Below are 20,863 nucleotides of genomic sequence, written 5' to 3'. Positions count from 1 at the left end.
TAGACCTAAAAATGTATATTATACACATTCAACTCCCTAACAAAATTCTTTGCTGATTCTGAAAAATGTTCACAGATTCCCTTTGTTTCCCAAAACTAACAGGGTAACGATGTTGATTTACTTAGATGTTGAACCAGGTGAAAGTAAAAGAAAAAATAAACAGCTCATTGAAAGATTACTAAACACAGTCTTGTTTTTCCTAGAAGTTTGAGGTGGGGGTTAGGGTCCTGACAATTGAAATGAAAACATTTATGTGAATTTCTAAAGTATAACCCTTACCTTAATTCTTCTGACTATGACATGAGTCATAGAGAGTAGAGTGGCAAGTGTCTTGCCATCTTAAAGTGCAGAATCCTGGCTGCCCGCCACACACACACACACACACACACACACACACACACACACCTCTTCTTAATAAGTCAGGTAGACAGATGGACACATCAGTTTCAGCCCAAATCAGTCATCTGCAGCTTTTGGGTCATGTCTCTCTAATCAGTAATATGTTTTCATACATGCTTCCAATATGTATGTATGCCTACCCAGCTATTACAAGCATTATAACAGGTGCTACAAAAAAGAAAATGAAAAGATGATATCAAGATAAAATAAATACTATTTTTAAATGCCTTGATAATCACATGGCATTATACTACATTAGTTAATATTTCAAGACACAAACACCCTTAAGTAGAGGTTCCTTATTAATGAGAGTAAATATAAATCAATAGATTGTAAATTGAAATTGTAAAGCAGCTTCTTGATAATTTTGAATAGTTTTGTCTGAGCTTTTTTCAGATCTATTTTTTTTCAATTTTTACTATTTTATTTTTTTAATTGGAATATAATTGCTTTACAATGGTGCATTAGTTTCTGCTGTACAATATCACGAATCAGCTATCTGTCCATGTGTATATAGCCTCCTTCCCACCACCTCCCCCATCCTCCCTTCTGGGTTATCACAGAGCACAAGGCTGAGCTCTCTGTGCTAAACAGCAGGTTCCTACTAGCTATCTATTTCACACAAGGTAGTGTTTATGAGTCAATCCTACTCTCCCAATTCATCTCACACTCTCCTTTCTCCACTGTGTCCAAAGTCTGTTCTCTACAAATGCGTCTCTATTCTGCCCTGTAAATTATCAGTACCGTGTCTCTAGAATCCTTGTATATGCATTAATACTTGATATTTTTTCTCTTTCTGACTAATTTCACTCTGTATGACAGACTCCAGTTTCATCCACATCAGATCTGATTTTATCCTCATTATTTTTACCTTTTCATGTGAACAGCAAGGACTTTGTTCTAAGAGTAAAAGTGCCCGCTTTGCCATTTTTGTTTATTTGCTTGCACTCATGTTCCTGTTTACACTTCATGGTTTCTTTGCAGGAAATCTTTTTAAGTCTTGTGTCTATTTTATGAGAGTTAATGTCATTAGAACTAGTAAATATTATCTAAAAACGGTAGTGATAATGCATCTGGGCATACATAAATATGTCATCCTGTGCCAAGAGCAAACAAAAGAGTGAGGAAAGCTCCATCAATCCCTCTGAGTTCTGGAAAGCCCACTCTTTCCTCAGGATGGCTCCCTGCGTGTGATCCCAACATCTTCCGACCTTGGGATTAGCGAGGGTGCTGTGTCAATCCATGTAGTTATTATTATATCACTTCTGAGAGGCATGCAGTGGACTTGGTAGAACTCTAATGTAAAAAGCTAAAATGCAAGTTTCTAAAAAGACTTTTACAAGAGCAATGAGTTTAGGTATGTAGCAGAAGATCCATAATCCATTCAATTAACTTGTCTGTTATAAAACATCTTACAAAACACTGAAGCCCAGAGGGTCTGGATGACTTCCCCCCAATCCCCAGTTAGAGGTTCTTGGCAACTAGGACTAGAAACCAGATCTTCTGAGCCTCAGGCCAACACACTTCTCATTACACTGGGAGATTATGAATGAGTAAATTTAGCAATTTCGTGACTGAATTAAGTCCTGCTGGCCTCTCTTCAGCATCATGCTGTGTGATGAGATAGAAAGACTCAAGCCAAGAACAAGGAGAAGAAACTGGGAGGTAACAGCTCTGGAGATGGGAGATTTTCAGTTCTTTGCAAGATATGAGGGTGAAGAATTTATCTTTCTGCCGTCTCTCTAGCCCCCAGTTTCTGTTTGTCTCACTGACAAAGATCTCGATACAGATTAAGGTTATCCTGAAAAGAGTTCTTCTGTGCCTCCCGTATAAGACATTATATTCAGTGTCTCATTGATTATACTGATATATATTCAATATGTTCAAGGACAGACAGCCAGAAAGCTGTGATAAAATGCCCCTAGAAATGTGATAGGAAAAAGTTAATTATCTTTCCCTCCTATAATAGTAAAGTCCAGTCAGAGAAGCAATACCGCTATGAGTATTATGGGAGAGATCGTTTATTATGGAATTAGATGTTGCACAATTCTGGGGGAAGTTGAGGAAGAAGAGGTCCAGAAATACTAGCGAAAAGTACCTGGTGCAGGTGGACAAGTTTGATGCTCACTGAAATCAACGGTGGGAAGGCCAATGGAGAGGTGTCAGGAAGGAGGTCTTTGTTTGCTCTTTTGGCTTCCACCACAGTGGGCTTACAGCAAAACATTTCCTGATGGGTCTGGGGTAACTGCTGGTCAATAGGGCCAGCATTTGGGAAGAAGAGCTGGACTAAAACTCACCAGCACTTTGGCAACTGCCCCAAACTCCCTCCACCAACCTTCAAATGGCTGCTGCTTCATTCTGCCTCTTAAAGATCACATTTCTCTCGTGGGCTGCCTGGTGCTGCCTCTGAGGATGCGGGGCTATCTCCCTGCAAGGCTGCTGCTTTATGTGGGGAATACTCTGGTTTGGAGCAGACCTGGATCACTGAGGATGTGGAGGTGAGGCAGCAAGGTGCCCCCTGCAGCTCTTCTTCTCAGCCTTTTCCTGGAGCCTCCAGAAAGGCATGCATCTCTGCTGACACCTTGACTTTAGCTGACTGCTATGGTCTGTGTGTTTGTGTCCCCCTAAACTTCCTATGTTGAGGTCTTAATCTGCAATGCAATGGTGGGTCCTTGGAGAGTTGATGAGTTTATCAAAGTGGAGCCCACGTGAATGGGGTAAGTGCCCTTATAAAGAAAACCCTGCAGAGCTCCCTAGCCCCTTCTACCAGTGACAATACAAGGAGAAGTCTGCAACCCAGAGGAGAGCCCTCAGCCCATCATGCTGGTATTTTGATCTCAGACTTCCAGCCTCCACACTGTGACAAATAAATTTCTGTTGTTTATAAGCTACACAGTCTGTGGTTTTTTGTAATAGCAGCACAAAGGGACTGAGAAACTCTCCTGGTGGCCCACTGCCAATGACTCACTGATTTGAGGGTATAAAAGGCCAGCCCACTGGTCTCAAGGGGGGATCACTCTGTACTGCAATCATGCTCCAGAGCTCCCCAAGGGCCAGTCCACACCAGCTGAGGCCTCGTCCTTGCTTAGCTCCTTTATCTGCTCTCTTCTGCTTTTCTCTCTACATTTTTCCTGAGAGCACATCCTTAATAAATCATAGGTACCAAGGAGATCCAGCCAGTCCATTCTAAAGGAGATCAGTCCTGGGATTTCTTTGGAAAGAATGATGCTAAAGCTGAAACTCCAATACTTTGGCCACCTCATGCGAAGAGTTGACTTATTGGAAAAGACCCTGATGCTGGGAGGAATTGGGGGCAGGAGGAGAAGGGGACGACCGAGGATGAGATGGCTGGATGGCATCACCAACTCGATGGACATGAGTTTGGGTAAACTCCGGGAGTTGGTGATGGACAGGGAGGCCTGGCGTGCTGCGATTCATGGTGTCGCAAAGAGTCGGACACGACTGAGCAACTGAACTGAACTGAATTGAACCTGAATTTCCATTTTAGGCTCTTCTTTGAATGAACCCCAAGGGCTTCCCTGGTGGCTCAGCTGGTAAAGAATCCACTTGCAATGTGGGAGACCTGGGTTCGATCCCTGGGTTGGGAAGATTCCCTAGAGAAGGGAACAGTTACCCACTCCGGTATTCTGGCCTGGAGAATTCCATGGACTGTACAGTCCATGGGGTCACGGAGTCGGACACAACTGAGTGAATTTCACTTGAAGGAGTCCCAGTGCATCACCCCTCTCTACTGCACTTTCCTCTTCAGTCACATGGCCCACTTGCAGTTCTTGGGCATTGGTTCATGATAAAGTTTCCAAAGTTTTATTAAAGCCATTTTACAGATGAGGAAACTGAGGCACATGGAGGTGAAGGTCATATGGCTTGTAAGTGATGGAATTCTGACCCTAGGTTGTTTGACCCTAGACACTGTGCTACTGTATTGCATTTATTTACATTATTTAATTATTTCCTTTATTTACTTGTTTACTTTGGTCATTGTGTGTCTCCTCTACTAAAATACAAGCTCCCTGAGGATACATATTTTTGTGTATTCAGTCCACTGCTGTATCCCTTAGCACCTAAAGAAGTCCAGACATCATACTAGGCCCTCAAATATTTATTAAACTACATAGTTTCTGTGACTTCAAGCCCTTCTTTCTGGATTCAAGGGGGAAACGAATTATAATAAGGGTAGACTGATTGTTCAAATTTCAGCCAACATCCATATCATGCAATAAATGCTTCTTCTTTCCCATCTCGATTCAGCTCTGTAATAAATTGAATGCAATATATTTAAGTTATGTGGTGATTGTTTAAGGATTTGGCTTCCATTTGAGAACTGTGAGTGCCATGTAGCTGTGTACTTGTTGGCTAAAATAGTGATCTCTGGCATCTTGAATGCCAGAATTTGCAATCATGTCATTAAGACCTTAACAGAAACATCAAGGCTGGGAGAAGACCTGCATGAGTCTAAGTGGAAAGTTCATGGCCAAAGTCATCTGTTATGACCATCTAGTACTCTCACTGGGACTTAAAGTGAAAGTGTTAGTCGCTCAGTCCTGTCTGACTCATCCAAGTTCTGAACTATTTTAGAAATATATTTCAATAATAAGACACAAAGAAATCAAAATATCAGGCTTGCTACTATGAAGGGTGGTACTGCAGAATGTGGCTTGGACCTAAAGCCAAATGTTTTCGTAATGCTAGACCCCTGAACTAGACAAACTTACCCATAGTGACTACAGAACCCCCAAGGCAGGGCCTTGGTCCTCTAAACTGATAGCATGAAAGAACAGAGCAGGGCACACATTCTCCGCAGGGACACCAGCTCCCAAGAGGGGCCCAGAGGGAATGGCTAGGAACTCTGTCCTCGTTCTCCTTCTAAATTCACCTGTTAGCCAAACTGCTTTCCCATCCCAAGAGCAGAGCAAGGATAGTGCAGAGAGAGGCCAGGAGTGCCTCCTGATGGATTTCCCTTCAATAAAAGGAAACATTGAGTAGGAAATGATATCGACCTTGCCACAGTACCGCCCATGGGCAATTGGATGACTCTTGGAGGAATTTGAATTACATTTTTGCTTTATGAATTTGGTTATGTATTCAAATACATACCAGAGTATGTATATTAGCCTCTTACAGCTAACATTTTGCTTCTTAGTTTCCATAGCTGAAACTAGATTAAATCATAGAATTTTGTAGCCAAAAGTGAAACTTCGGAGATCATCTGGTCCAGTGTTCTCCTTTTTACAGATAATGAAACTGAGGCCCAGAAGGTGGGATGTTTTGTCCTATAACAAAAATGTATCCAGGTCCCCTAGAGCCAGAATGGGACTCTCTGTTCTCTTTCTTAGTCCAAAGTCTTTATCCAATGCTGCTGCTGCTGCTGCTAAGTCACTTCAGTCGTGTCCGACTCTGTGCGACCCCATAGATGGCAGCCCACCAGGCTCCCTCATCCCTGGGATTCTCCAGGCAAGAACACTGGAGTGGGTTGACTTATCATCAAATTGTCCCTAGTGCCAAGGAGAGGAAAGAGAACCCCCCCCCCCACCCCGGCAATAATAAGAACCAAAACATAAAGATTATGAGATGGCAGTAAGATGAGGTGTTCAAGGTGAAGACAGCAATCATTTACACTAAATGATGTAAAATGATGGCCTTATCCCCTCATTGTCCCTTTCATGATGTGATACCTTGCACTGAAATTTCCCATCTATTCCTGTGCATGGCGCTGTGCTTACCTGAGACTCTCTGTTCAGGAAGATTTTGCTTTTTACTTTCATAAAATTCAGGAGAACTAGGTAGGTGTTTAATATGAATATAAACTCCAATATCCTAAGGTCATCTGTTTTAAATCTTCATGCACAGCTCAAACCTCCTGGGCATTGTTATTCAAAAATCTGACATTTCTATGAATCATATGAGCTTTTTCTCAATAAATGGTAAAAGAAATGAGTGCTATCTTCAGAAACCTGAAGGAGAGGAAAATCTTATTTCAAGATTCTTTCACTTCCTTTAATATAATATGCATGTATTAGGGCTGTAAAATGGGACTCAGATATAAAGATCATAAATCATCATATTTGAAAATAGAAGTAAAAATGTGTTCATCATTATAACTGTATAGTATAAGGATGATGATTTAAGAATTTTATATGCTCATGATTACTGCTGAAGGCATCCCATTATTTGCTTATCCCAGTACTTTTCAATATGAAAAGCTTGTGCTCTATTTTAAATTATAGAAAGTTTAGATAGGTGCAGAAGCTGCCTATAGGGAAATGTCACTATTTTTAAATGTCTTATTGAGACTCCTTGCCCATGTAACATAACAAACAGCAACCTTGAACCATAAATTATAGGTTAGATGTACATTTGGGCCATGGTGTTTGGAGATGCAGGTGCTTTGGTGTGCACTTTGGGTTCCCTAAGTAGGTCAGGCGACTGCAGAGGTTGTTATAGTTTGCAGCATGAGGGCAATTTGGTTGCTAAGGGAGTAAAAATCTTACCTGATGAACTACAGTCTCTCCCAGCAAATTCAGGTCATTGTATTACGGAAATACACTGAGGTTTTCTTTTTTTTTTTTGTACTACATGAAAATTATTGCAACCAGGTATCTATAACAGAGAAAAATAGTCCACTGGCTAGGCAATGCTGAATTGTATACGGTATTGCCTTATGTTCACAAAGTTTGTCTAAAATGGGTGATGATTTGAAAAGATACAGAGAAATGTATATGTGTTTGTGTGTGTGTGTGTGTGTTGATTTTTTGTTTTTTAAGGAAGTAGCTATGTCAAAGAGTATTTTTTATTTTTGGTTTTTGTTTATTTGTTTTTCTCAAGGAGTCTAGCTTTAGTCCAGATTTTCACTCTTTGTAGACTTAGGATGTGTTTGGGGACCTTTCTCCATCAGGGAAAAGAAGCCATCTTGTAGAGTTAAGCTTATAAAAAGTCAGGCTGGAATGCCACCTAGCCATGGAAGAAGTCGTTTTCAATTCTAACTGCTAGACTCCAGAGAATTGTGTTGCCAATTCTCAAAGCAGGAATTTTGATGCTTTATTCACCTGTGTATCTCCAGAACCTAGAACTGGGCCTGCCTGACACCTAGTACTACTGCTGTTAGTGCTAAGTTGCTTCAGTCGTGTCCGACTCTGTGCGACCTCATAGACGGCAGCCCATCAGGCTCCTAGTTCCTGAGATTCTCCAGGCAAGAACACTGGAGTGGGTTGCCATTTCCTTCTCCAATACATGAAAGTGAAAAGTATAAGTGAAGTCGCTCAGTCGTGTCCAACTCTTAGCGACTCCATGGACTGCTGCCCACCAGGCTCCTCCGTCCATGGGATTTTCCAGGCTAGAGTACTGGAGTGGGGTGCCATTGCCTTCTCCTAAGCACTCAACAAATATTGGTTGGATGAAGAATAGATCATTGATTCTAAATTTCAATCCAGTTTTTAACCTGTCGGCATATCAATTATCTCAAGGGAAACAGGCATGAACGATCCTTGAGTGTTGTGATAAGCTATGAGACATCTCATGTGAAGTATGTTAGCAAGGTATTTGTCATTCAGTGTCAGGAGATGTTAAATTATTCATGTGTATATTTCAAATAAAGTTTTTCTTTTATGAAATTATATATTATATAGTAACATCATAACAATGTTCTCATTTCTGAGGCTGTAAGTTTGATAGTGCAGACCTTATCAAATAAATGATTTTCATAATTTATCATAATTGTAAACTTTAACCTAGCCCTTCTGGACTTCCTCTAATACACATCCATTTAATCTTGAGATATCAGCTTACTCTGAAACCTAAGATAAATGTGCTGTTGGAACAATTTGCAAAGTCCTCACAGTGCCTAAAGTTCACAAGCTCTGTTTATATTAGAAGAAAGATACTAAAAAGTTATTAACCTGTACTCAAGGGCCAAAATTGACACGAAACACTGAAAACTAAAGCCATTTGAAGTGTTAATTGAGGGACAGCATTTATCTAAACTGAAAATCTGAAAATATAGTTACAAAATCATATTTATTGTCTTTCTATTCTGTTAACGACAGAGACCAACTGTAGTCCTAAGTCATCATGTGTCAGATTTGCTTGAAGGGATGTATTTATAAAGCCATGTTATATTGTGTGTTAGATGCAGATATGTATAGATATATATCTCCTGGCTTCCTTGTTGGCTCAGTGGTAAAGAATCTGCCTCCCAGTGCAGGAAACATGGGTTCAGTCCCTGAGTTGAGAAGATCCCCTAGAGGAGGAAATAGCAACCCACTCCAGTATTCTTGCCTGGATAATCCCATGGATAGAGGAGCCTGGAGGGCTATAGTCCAAGAGGTCACAAAGAGTCAGATACGACTTAGTGACTAAACAACAAACAAATATATCTCCTGCTGGATAGGCGAAAGAGACAGAGGTTATGAGGAATTGGCCTATGTAATTATGGAGGCTGAGAAGACCCATGGTCTGCATCTGCACGCTGGGGAGACAGGAAAGCTGGGTCAAGGGGCTGAGAATCAGAGGGGCCGATGGTGCCAATTTCAATCCAGGGTTCAGCGAGAATGAGATGAGGAGTCCCAGCTCTATCAGTGAGGCAGCGAAAAACAGAGCGAGTCAGACCTTACTCCACCTTTTTATTCTGTTCAGGCCCTCAACCGATTGGATGATGCTTACCCTCATTGTGGAGGACAATTTACTGAGTCCACCGATTCAAATGCTAATCTTATCCACAAACATCCTGGATCAGATAATTGACATAATCAAAAAAAATTTTTTTTCATTTTTATGTATTTATTTTTGGCTGCTCTGGGTCTTCGTCACTGCTCAGGGCTTTCTCTGGTTGCAGAACACGGGCTCTAGAGCGTGGGCTCAGTAGCTGAGGCACGCGAGCTGAGTTGCCTCATGGTATATGGAATATTCCCAGACGAGGGATAGAACCCGGGTCCCCTGCATTGACAGACAGATTCTCAACCACTGGACCATCAAAGAAGTCCACTTTTAGTGAGGGCATCTATGGGTAGTCAAGTTGACACATAAAGATAATCATCACACATTATTTTCACTAATTTTCTTAAAGAAAAGATGAATTTGGATTCTAGCATCTCTAATAAAGAAGTATTCCTGTCAGAAGATTCTACTTCTAGTAGTATCTTTGCTTATCTATTATTTAACTACACTTAAAACTTAGGATTTTTTAATAGGACACTAACCCCAAAGCCTTATTATAACCAATGAGAAAAAGAAAATGTTTTTAGGTCTCATTGTTGGTGGTGTCCCAACAATGGATGGAACATTTCTCAATATACTGTAAGGAAGAACTCAGAGATGGGTCCCTAGGAGTATAGGCTTCCCACAGCTACTAAAAACATATCAAAAATTTCAAGAAGCTGTGCTGATTATATCAGTTTTTGCCAACACAGCATCTTCTAGGATCATACGCCTTAATAACAAAAACAATAATAATGATAAGAGCTAACACTTAGCAGTTTACTTTGTGCCAGGAACTGTTTTAATGAGCTTATGTATACTAACTCATTTAATCTCATAGTTACCTTCTGTAATAGGTTCACTAATACTACACCTATATCACAGCTGGGAAGTAAGCACAGAGAGAAACATCCAAATTCACACACTTACTAAATGCAAAACACACCCCAGATTCCATGTACTTTCCCTACCGAGGTATTCGTGTACCATATCTACACTCGTGTACAGTAAAGCAGACTTTCACAGTAACTGGATCATGTAAGGAAGATCTAATGTGAGATATAACTCAGTTCTTCCAGATTTTATTCTTTTATATTCTTTTTTTTTTTTATGCTGGACATCATGGCATTTCACCCCTAAATACTTCAGTATGCAGCTCACAAATATAAGGACATCCTATGTAACCAAAATGAATACTTTTTACTCCTAACAAATCACACTATAAATCCTAATATTAAAACTTAATGAGCTTTAATATCATTTATAACCCGTCTTATTCCAATTTTCACAATTATTCTCCCAATAGATGTTCAAAACTGTTCAAACTAGAATCTAACCTAGGACCACAGGCTGCACTTGTGGTTGGGTCCCAATTTCTTTTCCTCCAGAACTTCCTTGGTTTCTATGGTGCTGACTTGCTGGGAGTCCAAAGCAGTTGTCCACTGGAGTATCTCACCTTTCAAGATTTGCCTGAATGCTTTGTCATACTGTTTAGCCTGTTCCTGCTTTTCCAGTTATTTTCTTTCTTGTAAATACTCTTCTGATACTTAGAAGGGCAAGAAAATAAATCAAGTCTGCAGGTTATTAGAGCAATCTAGAAAGAAATCTCTGAAGACTGAAGCTGGAGAGGGGAATGAGCAGACACTGAGAAATAAAGGAATATTTTTATTACTATTATCTTTAGATTTAAATCGTTTGAGTAATTCTCAGGTGAATGACTGCAAGTAACTGAGAGGAGACCAGCCTAAACAACTTTCATTCTGAACAAAGACCGGGAAATGTAGGTACAAGGCAGCTTTGTGAAATGAAGGGCGCTATGATCCTCACAAAGTAGGGTTTGGGTGTTTTGCCTAACAAGCTTTACCATATTAGGTGGGGCTTTGTGATACAAGTTCTGACTGGAGACTCCAATCTTTCCGGGGTCCAAATGTTAAGCAGCCAGGCTTAGCTGCCTGGGCAACCAACAAATATAAGACTGAGAGTTATAAACTCAACTTGTTGCTTACTTGCAGTCATGAAAGTCTTGTGAATCCTTCTTCAAAGACAGCTTATTTGAACGTTCTTTAAAAGCTCAGGAAATTGCCCTGGAAAATCTTTATTCAAAGCTGGTAAACAAAAACTACCCTTTCTATAGTATTATTCAAATAGATTGGATCCATTTCAAGATGCTTCCTGTGTCATCCACTTACCAAACACACTCAGGACTGCTTTGGCAAGGACCAGGCACACATTGCATGTGTGAATTTTAGCTCATCTCACCAGGGTTCAGAAAGAGCCACGTTCTTATGTCTCTAGATAAAACTGCAATTGTTAGGTGTACACTGCTACTCAGGAAATTCAAACTTGTGAATTTGATGGGGACAGAGAGGGGAGGTACCCTTCTCCTAGGGTCAAGAGTAGGGCTCTGGGACTCTGGCACAACCCAGAGCATTTTAGACGGCCCTCTGATCCCCTGTGGTGCCGTGGAGATGGTCAATGTCAAAGTCCACACAATCCCTTGAAATCTGTGGCCCCAACCCAGCACCACAACTTATGAAGGCAGGGAAGCTAAATGTTCAATGAACCTCCCTTCTCGGGGCACACTGGAGCTCTTTTGCCATGAGGTCCTTTCACAGACCAGATCTAGAAAGAGGGAGAGAAGTGTTGGCCTCCACTCCTCCAGGTTCCACACATTTCTGTTTCCTCTCCAGTCCCTCCAGAAACTCAAAATCTTCCCTCTAGGATCAGTCCGCTTCTCCCTCTCTCAGCTAGGGCTCTTTTTTCCTACAACAAAATTTTACAAAGGAATGATGTTCCAGATGCCTGCTTCACGCTTTTTTAAATGATCTCTCCCTTTATACTTCTGATGCAAAAGACATCAACAAACCTGGAGGTTGTCACAGCAACAACGGAAAATGAGTGAACAACCTTTGGCACATACCAGTCAAACAGGCCTCAAGTTTGGCCTACAAAAATTAAACAATCTTGGTTATTCTTTAGCTGTTACTACTAACAAACACGTGTAGCTGGACTTGTCCTTCACAAAGCAAATTACTCTCTGACCCGTAAACTATACCCTGCACCTCGCTTTCTTTTCCCCCTACACTCTTGTAGCATTTTGCATCTCAAAAAAGAAGGTCACAGGCGGATAACCTCAGAACACAAGACCCAGTTACTGAGTTATCTGATGCCAGCTGTGGCCATTTTGAAACTCTGCAAGAGAGGAAAAAAAAAAAGCAAAACCTTCAAGAAGATATTAAACCTCTTCCTATTCTTGCTAAAGGGAGACACAGTTCTTGAGACACTAGCCTGCTGTGTTTCTCTTTTGCCTGGCAAAAATAATAAAGCTCCTCTTTTCTATTTCCTCTAAACTCTGTCTCTGTATTTCTATTTGGCATTGCAGGTCAGGGAGCCAAAATTTTGGCCACAGAGTTAAGGCCACCCTTGAGGATTTTCTTGCTATGGGGCAGTCCCACTATTTGCTCAAGCTGCTGAACAAGTATGAAACAGAAATTAATATCTTAGGGTGGTTTTACCGCCACAGACATGAAGGTGAAAAAGACAGTCCCTGCCTCCAGGGATCTCACATCTTGAGAGGCAAATAAAGAGGTCATTCAAGTATAGCACACAGGAAGGATCACTGCACAAGAGGCTAGGGAGGGTTTTTCTGAAGGAGATGGGCATGAACACAAACTGCTTGCTCTACCTATGTGTCAGCTACCATGCCAAGCCATTATGTATATTAATATAACTATAGTCTATAGGCATACGATGGGGCTATAACAGAATCCAGGCAATCTAGCTCGAGTCCAAGTACTAAATTCCTAGGCTCTGAACTCTGGGTGAAAATAATGTGTCAACATAGGTTCACCCATTACAACCAACACACCATTCTTTTGGGGAAGGTTGATAACGGGAAAGAGGTACAGGATTGGAGGGGGGGGAGATCTTTGTACCTTCCTCTCCATTTTGCTGTGATCTAAAACTGCTCTAAAAGAGAAAGTCTATGTTTTCAAAACACATCAGCTTTACCCAAACTTCGATCAATTATATTTTGATTAATTAGCCTCTCTTCTAAAGTAGAATTATGCCCTGCAAGGAGCCAAATCCGTTCTTGTGTTTATCAGTCAGTTCAGTTCAGTCGCTCAGTCGTGTCTGACTCTTTGCGACCCCATGAATTACAGCACGCCAGGCCTCCCTGTCCATCACCATCTCCCGGAGTTCACTCAGACTCACGTCCATCAAGTCAGTGATGCCATCCAGCCATCTCATCCTCTGTCGTCCCCTTCTCCTCCTGCCCCCAATCCCTCCCAGCATCAGAGTCTTCTCCAATGAGTCAACCCTTCGCATGAGGTGGCCAAAGTACTGGAGTTTCAGCTTTAGCATCATTCCTTCCAAAGAAATCCCAGGGCTGAACTCCTTCAGAATGGACTTGTGTTTATACCCTGTTGTATTTTTCACCATAAAATCAAATTGCTTTTCTGAATCTGCCTGCAATGTAGGAGACCTGGGTTGGGAAGATCCCCTGGAGAAGGGAATGGCAACCCACTCCAGTATTCTTGCCTGGAGAATTCCATGGACAGAGGAGCCTGGTGGGCTACCATCCATGGAGTCGCAAAGCATCAGACACAGCTGAGTGACTAACACACACACACACAACACTGCTACCCCTACTCCAGCCACACTGGGAGGCCCTTCTAGAGAGAGGCTCAGATCAGACACCAAGACACCAAGATGACAGCGCCCCCTTGGAGAGAGGTGAAAATATCTGCCACAAGATATTATTGTCCTCTGTCTGACCGCTTATTCTCTCTGCCACAGCAGGAGCATTCTGGGTTTTGCATTCAAAGGGCTCCGCACATTGTAGGCTGTGGGAAGCAGCTCTGGAATATTAAAGTACTAAATTAACTTTCAGGATGTCAATCATGGGCATTCATGAGCAAAATAAAGGATAGGCCTGTCTCAGGAAGACTGGAGACAGGACCAAATTGATGTACACTCATCTTCATATTTCAGATTTTCCCCATTTGGGCCAAAATTATGATCCTTGGGTCTGACTTTGCTTCTTGCTGAGTCTGGCAGCCTGAGCATCAAATCTAAACAAAGCTAAAACAGCGGGGCTCTGGGTTGATGGCCCCAAAGCTCAAGCTGAGAGCCTGGCAACACGCCTATCCTGGCAGCCATGCCCGTTCACAAAGGAGAACAGAACCCGTGCTCCATCTTTGCATCATGCTTTCTGTAAATCCAACTGTTCAGCTTTTGTGAGACTTGACATTATTTATTCCTCAGAGAGGGAACAAGTGACTCAACGAGATCTTGTGATTCACAGAAGTAGGCAGCTGGCAAGTGGGGAGCTGGCACAGAAAAAGGAAGGCTGGAAGGTGAGAGTTGCTCTGGCCACTCCAAGGTCATTCAAGATGCCCACCCCCATCCCCCCCACACACTCCCCCCCCCCCACACACACACACAAGGAAACGTCCCCACCAGATCCCAGAGTCCCTTTTAACCAGCAGGGCAGAGGTGGTTGTGAGTGAGCCCAGAGCTCCCTAAGGCACTTATAGAGATTCCCACCAGGACTTTGTTTTCTATGCACCCCCCACCCTGCCCTCCCAACTAGGGTCTGCTCTTCAGTCAGTCTCGTGGCAGGCTGCTCCTAAGTGCTTATCAGGGTCCTTCTCCCTACCTCGCTGCCTGAGTTTCCACACTCTGTCTCTAGTTTTGCATCCGTTTTTGTGTCTTTTCTGCCCACCAGGGCTAGTGGAGACATATTTATTCTAGAGGTTCAGAGCATGAGTCTGGAGCCAAGCCACTAAGGTTTGAATCTTGGCTGTGCCTGTTCCCAGCTATGACCTTGGCTATGTTACTGAACTTCTCTTGGCCTCATTTTTCTTACATGTAAAGCTGGAATAATAATACCAATTTCTCAGGTTTTTTAAAAGGCCCTGCAACCATTTGGGGAAGGAAAAAAGGAGAAAAAGAGACTGTGAGTCTCTTGAAATAAAGGACCAGGTATTATTCACTTTTTAAATTCCATGCCTCATTAAACTCATTTACTCATTCTTGAGTTCATACTGTGTTCCATTTACTGAGCAAGATCAGTCCCTGTCCTCAAGGAGCTCACAGTCAAGAGGAATGGCCATGAATGACATCAGTGGTTGTAACATAATGTGATGACAGCTGAGAGACAGTTCTGACATGTACGGCCCTCAGTCCTGGGTTCAAATGTCGGTCCTGTCACTTCCTGACTAAGTTACTAGCATCTCTGTCAGGTGACTGCTGTGCAGATGGTTAAAAGGTGAAAAGAGACCAGAAGAACATGTGGCACATAGTGTTTAACACATGTTAGTTATAACTGTTAAACTTGTATACACATACGTCCGTAACAAATACATATGTATGCACACACATACACATAATAGGTATCCACTGCAAAGTGCAATGGGAACCCAGGAGTTGGGAAAGCAAGCTTGAGTCTGGCCAAGCTGTCAAGAAGAAGTGATCCCTAGGCATAGTCTTTAAGAATGAGTGAGACACAGCAGGATCCTCTATGATCCACCTCCCAGAATACTGGAAATAAAAGCAAAAACAAACAAATGGGATCTAATTAAAATTAAAAGCTTCTGCACAACAAAGGAAAATATACGCAAGGTGAAAAGACAGCCTTCTGAATGGGAGAAAATAATAGCAAATGAAGCAACTGACAAACAACTAATCTCAAAAATATACAAGCAACTTATGCAGCTCAATTCCAGAAAAATAAACGACCCAATCAAAAAATGGGCCAAAGAACTAAATAGACATTTCTCCAAAGAAGACATACGGATGGCTAACAAACACATAAAAAGATGCTCAACATCACTCATTATTAGAGAAATGCAAATCAAAACCACAATGAGGTACCACTTCACATCAGTCAGAATGTCTGCAATCCAAAAATCTGCAAGCAATAAATGCTGGAGAGGGTGTGGAGAAAAGGGAACCCTCTTACACTGTTGGTGGGAATGCAAACTAGTACAGCCACTTTGGAGAACAGTGTGGAGATTCCTTAAAAAATGCAAATAGAACTACCTTATGACCCAGCAATCCCACTGCTGGGCATACACACCAAGGAAACCAGAATTGAAAGAGACACATGTACCCCAAAGTTCATCGCACCACTGTTTATAATAGCCAGGACATGGAAACAACCTAGATGTCCATCAGCAGATGAATGGATAAGAAAGCTGTGGTACATATACACAATGGAGTATTACTCAGCCGTTAAGAAGAATACATTTGAATCAGTTCTGATGAGATGGATGAAACTGGAGCCGATTATACAGAGAGAAGTAAGCCAGAAAGAAAAACACCAATACAATATACTAACACATATATATGGAATTTAGAAAGATGGCAATGACGACCCTGTATGCAAGACAGCAAAAAAGACACAGATGTGTATAACGGACTTTTGAACTCAGAGGGAGAGGGAGAGGGTGGGATGATTTGGGAGAATGGCATTGTAACAGGTATACTATCATGTAAGAATCGAATCGCCAGTCTATGTCCGACGCAGGATACAGCATGCTTGGGGCTGGTGCACGGTGATGACCCAGAGAGATGTTATGGGGAGGGAGGGGGGAGGGGGGTTCATGTTTGGGAACGCATGTACACCCGTGGTGGATTCATGTCAATGTATGGCAAAACCAATACAGTATTGTAAATTAAAATAAAGTAAAAAAAAAAAAAAAAGAATGAGTGAGACAATCAGCAAAACTAACAGATAACCTACTGAATGAGAGAAAATATTTGCTGATAAGGTTTAATATGCAAAATATATAAAGAGCTCACATAACTCAACATCAAACAAACAAACAACCTGAGTAAAAAATGGGCAGAAGACCCAAATAGAGATTTTTCCAAAGAGGGCATGAAGATGGACAATAGGCACTTGAAAAGGTGCTCTACATTGTCAAAGAAATTCAAGTTAAAAACCACAATGAGGTTATCACCTCACACCTGTCAGAATGGCACACAAATGATGAATGTTGGCAAGGATGTAGAGAAAAGGGAGCCCTCATACACAGTTAATGGGAATGTAGATTGGTACAGCCACTGTGAAAAACAGTATGGAGTTTTCTCAAAAAACTAAAAATACAACTACCATATGACATAGCAATACCACTCCTGGGTATATATACAAAAAATCCCAAAAAACACTAATTCCAAAAGATACATATATGCAGTGTTCATAGCAGCATTATTTATAATTGCCAAGATATGAAAGCAACTTCAGCATTCATCAGTATGAATGGATAAAGAAGATGCGGTATACATACAATGGACTACTACTTGGCCATAAAAAATTTTTTGCCATTTGCAACACGTGTGGACTTTGAGAACATCATGCTAAGTGAAATAAGTCACAGAAAGACAAATACTGTATGATATCATTTATTTGTGAATCTAAAAAAATACAACAAACTAGTGAATATAACAAAAAAGATTCAGTTATGGAGAACAAACAAGGGGTTAACCAGTGGGGAGAGAGAAGGGGAGATGGAATCAAGAGGCACAAACTATTATGCATAAAATAAGCTACCAGGATACATTGCACAGCACGGGAGTAGAGTCAATATTTTGTGATAACCATAAGTGGAGTATAACCTTTAAAAACTCTGGTTCATTACTTTGTACACCTGTAACATATAATGCTGCACATCAGCTATACTTCAATTTTTTAAAAAATGGGTGAGGGAGGGGTGGAGAATGCAGAAGCTGAAGCCCCAGCATATGCAAAAGCATGAAGCATGAGAAGGGAGAACCTCAGTCTTTCTGTAGGACCCCTGAAGGGCCTAAGATCACTGTGCTGGAGAGACAGGCAGGGGCTGAATCCTGTAGGGCCCTGCTAATGAACTGGGATCTTTCCTGGGGACAGCACAGAGCTATGGAAATTGTTCACGCTGCAGCCTGCTATGAACGTTTTTGCACTTTCTAAATCAGCCACAGTTTCTGTAACATTAGCCAGCGATAATCAGCTTTGCCATCATGATCCTGAGGCCCCAGCAGCTACTGAGGCATGACCTAAGAAAGGCTCTGTTCACAAGATTGTAAATCAACTATATTTCAATAGAATTAAAAAAAAAAAACTGAAACTAACACACTGAAAATCAGCTATATTACAATAATTTTTTAAAAATAAAATTTTAGTAAAGAAAGGCTCTGTTCAGTATTATCCACTTCTAGGGCTACATATATTATATTTTATCCTAATTCTTTGGGAAGTGATCTGTCCTTTGTGAAAGGGACCCATGTCTTTTCTCTTTTATCTCTGAAAGTACCTAGAACAATACAGGGGCACCTCACATTTGTCCAACCAGTACCAGGTGATGAATTTATATAATCCATGCCCATGGCATATGGGTGCTGTGCTTAATCTCTCAGTCGTGTCTGACTCTTTGTGACCCCATGGACTGCAGCCTGCCAGGGTCCTCTGTCCATGGGGATTCTCCAGGCAAGAATTCTGGAGTGGGTTGCCATGCCCTCCTCCACGGGATCTTTCCAACTCAGGGATCAAACACAGGTCTCCCACATTGCAGGTGGATTCTTTACTATCTGATGCATAACTTCTAGTTATTTCAGACAATTAAGTAGAACATTCTGGTGGAAAGTAGAAATGAGGGTAGGGACATAGACTGTACTGTAGCAAGAGGTTAAAAGGTCAAATGCCTGTAGCATATTTGTTGGAAGATAAACTTCGGTGTAACGTACGGCTATTCAATTTTATCACAAAACCAATTAGAAAGCTCTTCCTTTTAGACCATGAAATAGAGTTATTTCTGACTTCCGGTAACACAAAGCAAAATTAGCAACAGAATTGTACCTCCTTTCATTTAGAAGGGGGAAGTGGGAGTGAAAAGAAAGCAGTGAATCACATGGAGGAACAGTGGTCTGGGGGTGTACTGGGAACAACAGATTCTCCCAAACAGTATCCTGACATCCAGCCTTTGAACTCAGACTCATCAGCTCATTCATTCATTCAGCAGTTCTTCACTGGGCCCTTCCAAATATGAGATGCTAAGTATACAATGGTGGGCAAAATAATACCATCTTATCTCTACCATCGTATCTCAGGAAGAGGACACTGAAGAAGGGGAAACAAATTTTAAAGGAGTAAGCACACTAACAGGAGTGTTCATGATAACGCATGATAAGCGCTATGAACAAGCGAAAGGGAGACCCACTTTAGGCTGCATGGGGTCAAGGCAGGTCCCCATGAGGAAGAGTCAGAGAAGAAAGAGCAGGAAAAAACCAGCACAAGCCTGATGGGGAGAGGAGTCCAGGCAGGGGGAGGCTCCATGCCAGGCCCCACTCAGGTGGGAAGAACTGGGTGAACACGAGGAACAGAAGGAAGGCCCAGTGGATGGCGGAGGGGCTCGCAAGAGGCCAGAGGTGTAGAGACTAATTAGGGCAGTCGGAAAAGATTGATAAGGGCCTTCCATCTGATGCACAGCCTCTCTTCCAACTCAAGACATTCCCTGAGTCCCAGTGGCATGTTCCAGGGAGGAATGGCAGCTGAGGTTGGGGTGAGTGACCCAGGTAGTAAAGACGTATCTTTTATTTTTTATTTAAATACTTTACCGACAAAGGTTCATATGGTCAAAGCTATGGTTTTTCCAGTAGTCATGTATGGATGTGAGAGTTGGACCATAAAGAAAGCTGAGTGCCCAAGAATTGATGCTTTTGAACTGTGGTGTTGGAGAAGACTCTTAAGAGTCCCTTGGACTGCAAGGAGAGCCAACCAGTCCATTCTGAAGATCAGCCCTGGGTGATCAGCTAAAGCTGAAACTCCAGTACTTTGGCCACCTCAGGCGAAGAGTTGACACTGGAAAAGACTCTGATGCTGGGAGGGATTGGGGGCAGGAGGAGAAGGGGACGACAGAGGATGAGATGGCTGGATGGCATCGCCAACTCAGTGGACATGAGTTTGAGCAAGCTCTGGGAGATGGTGAAGGACAGGGAGGCCTGGTGTGCTGCAGTGCATGGGTGGCAAAGAGTCAGACACCACTGAGACTGAACAACCAGTGTGGCCTGGCACAGCTCAGTTGCCTGGTCCATAAAATGCAGATAACAGTATTCTCTGTAGAGAGTTGTAGAAAAGATTGCATAGAGATCACCAAAATGAGTGAAGGGCATCAAAGGTGGAAAATTCCAGTTATAAAATAAGTCATGGGAATGTAACCTACAGCATGGCAACTATAGTTAATAATACTATATATATATATATATATATATATATATATAAATCCTCATCCAAGGGGAGGGGTGGGGTAATTTTTTTTGGTAACTACAAATAGTGAGGGATGTTAACTAGATTTACTGAGTGATCATTTTGCAACGTATACAAATATTGAACCATTATGTTGAGCTCCTAATATTAATATAACGTTATGCCAATTACACTGCAAAAAAAAGAAAAGACAAGACAAGCCTGCAGATAAGTGGAAGTAGCCGCCTCGTCCAAGGAGGGAGGGTGTTCAATAAATGGTTGCCGCTGTTTTCGTTGGGAGGAAAGGAGTTATTTGAAAGGCAATCGAGGAAGTATTCAGTAGAATCTACCGGGTGTCTGGACAAGACTTGGGGGTGGAGTCGGAGATTCCAACAGGAGCCGGGTTTCAGCCGGGGCAGTTGTGCGTGGGTGTGAGGCCACCGACAGAGAAAGGGACTGCGAGACGGGGGATGGGGTGCACTTGTTGAATGACTCACGCGAGGAAGCGAGGGGCGGGGCGCCACGGGG

Source organism: Capricornis sumatraensis, chromosome 7 (genome assembly GCF_032405125.1).
Source record: "Capricornis sumatraensis isolate serow.1 chromosome 7, serow.2, whole genome shotgun sequence".
NCBI classification, from domain to species: domain Eukaryota; kingdom Metazoa; phylum Chordata; class Mammalia; order Artiodactyla; family Bovidae; genus Capricornis; species Capricornis sumatraensis.
The sequence above is the reverse complement of the archived record's forward strand: the minus strand, read 5'-3'. Positions refer to the sequence as shown.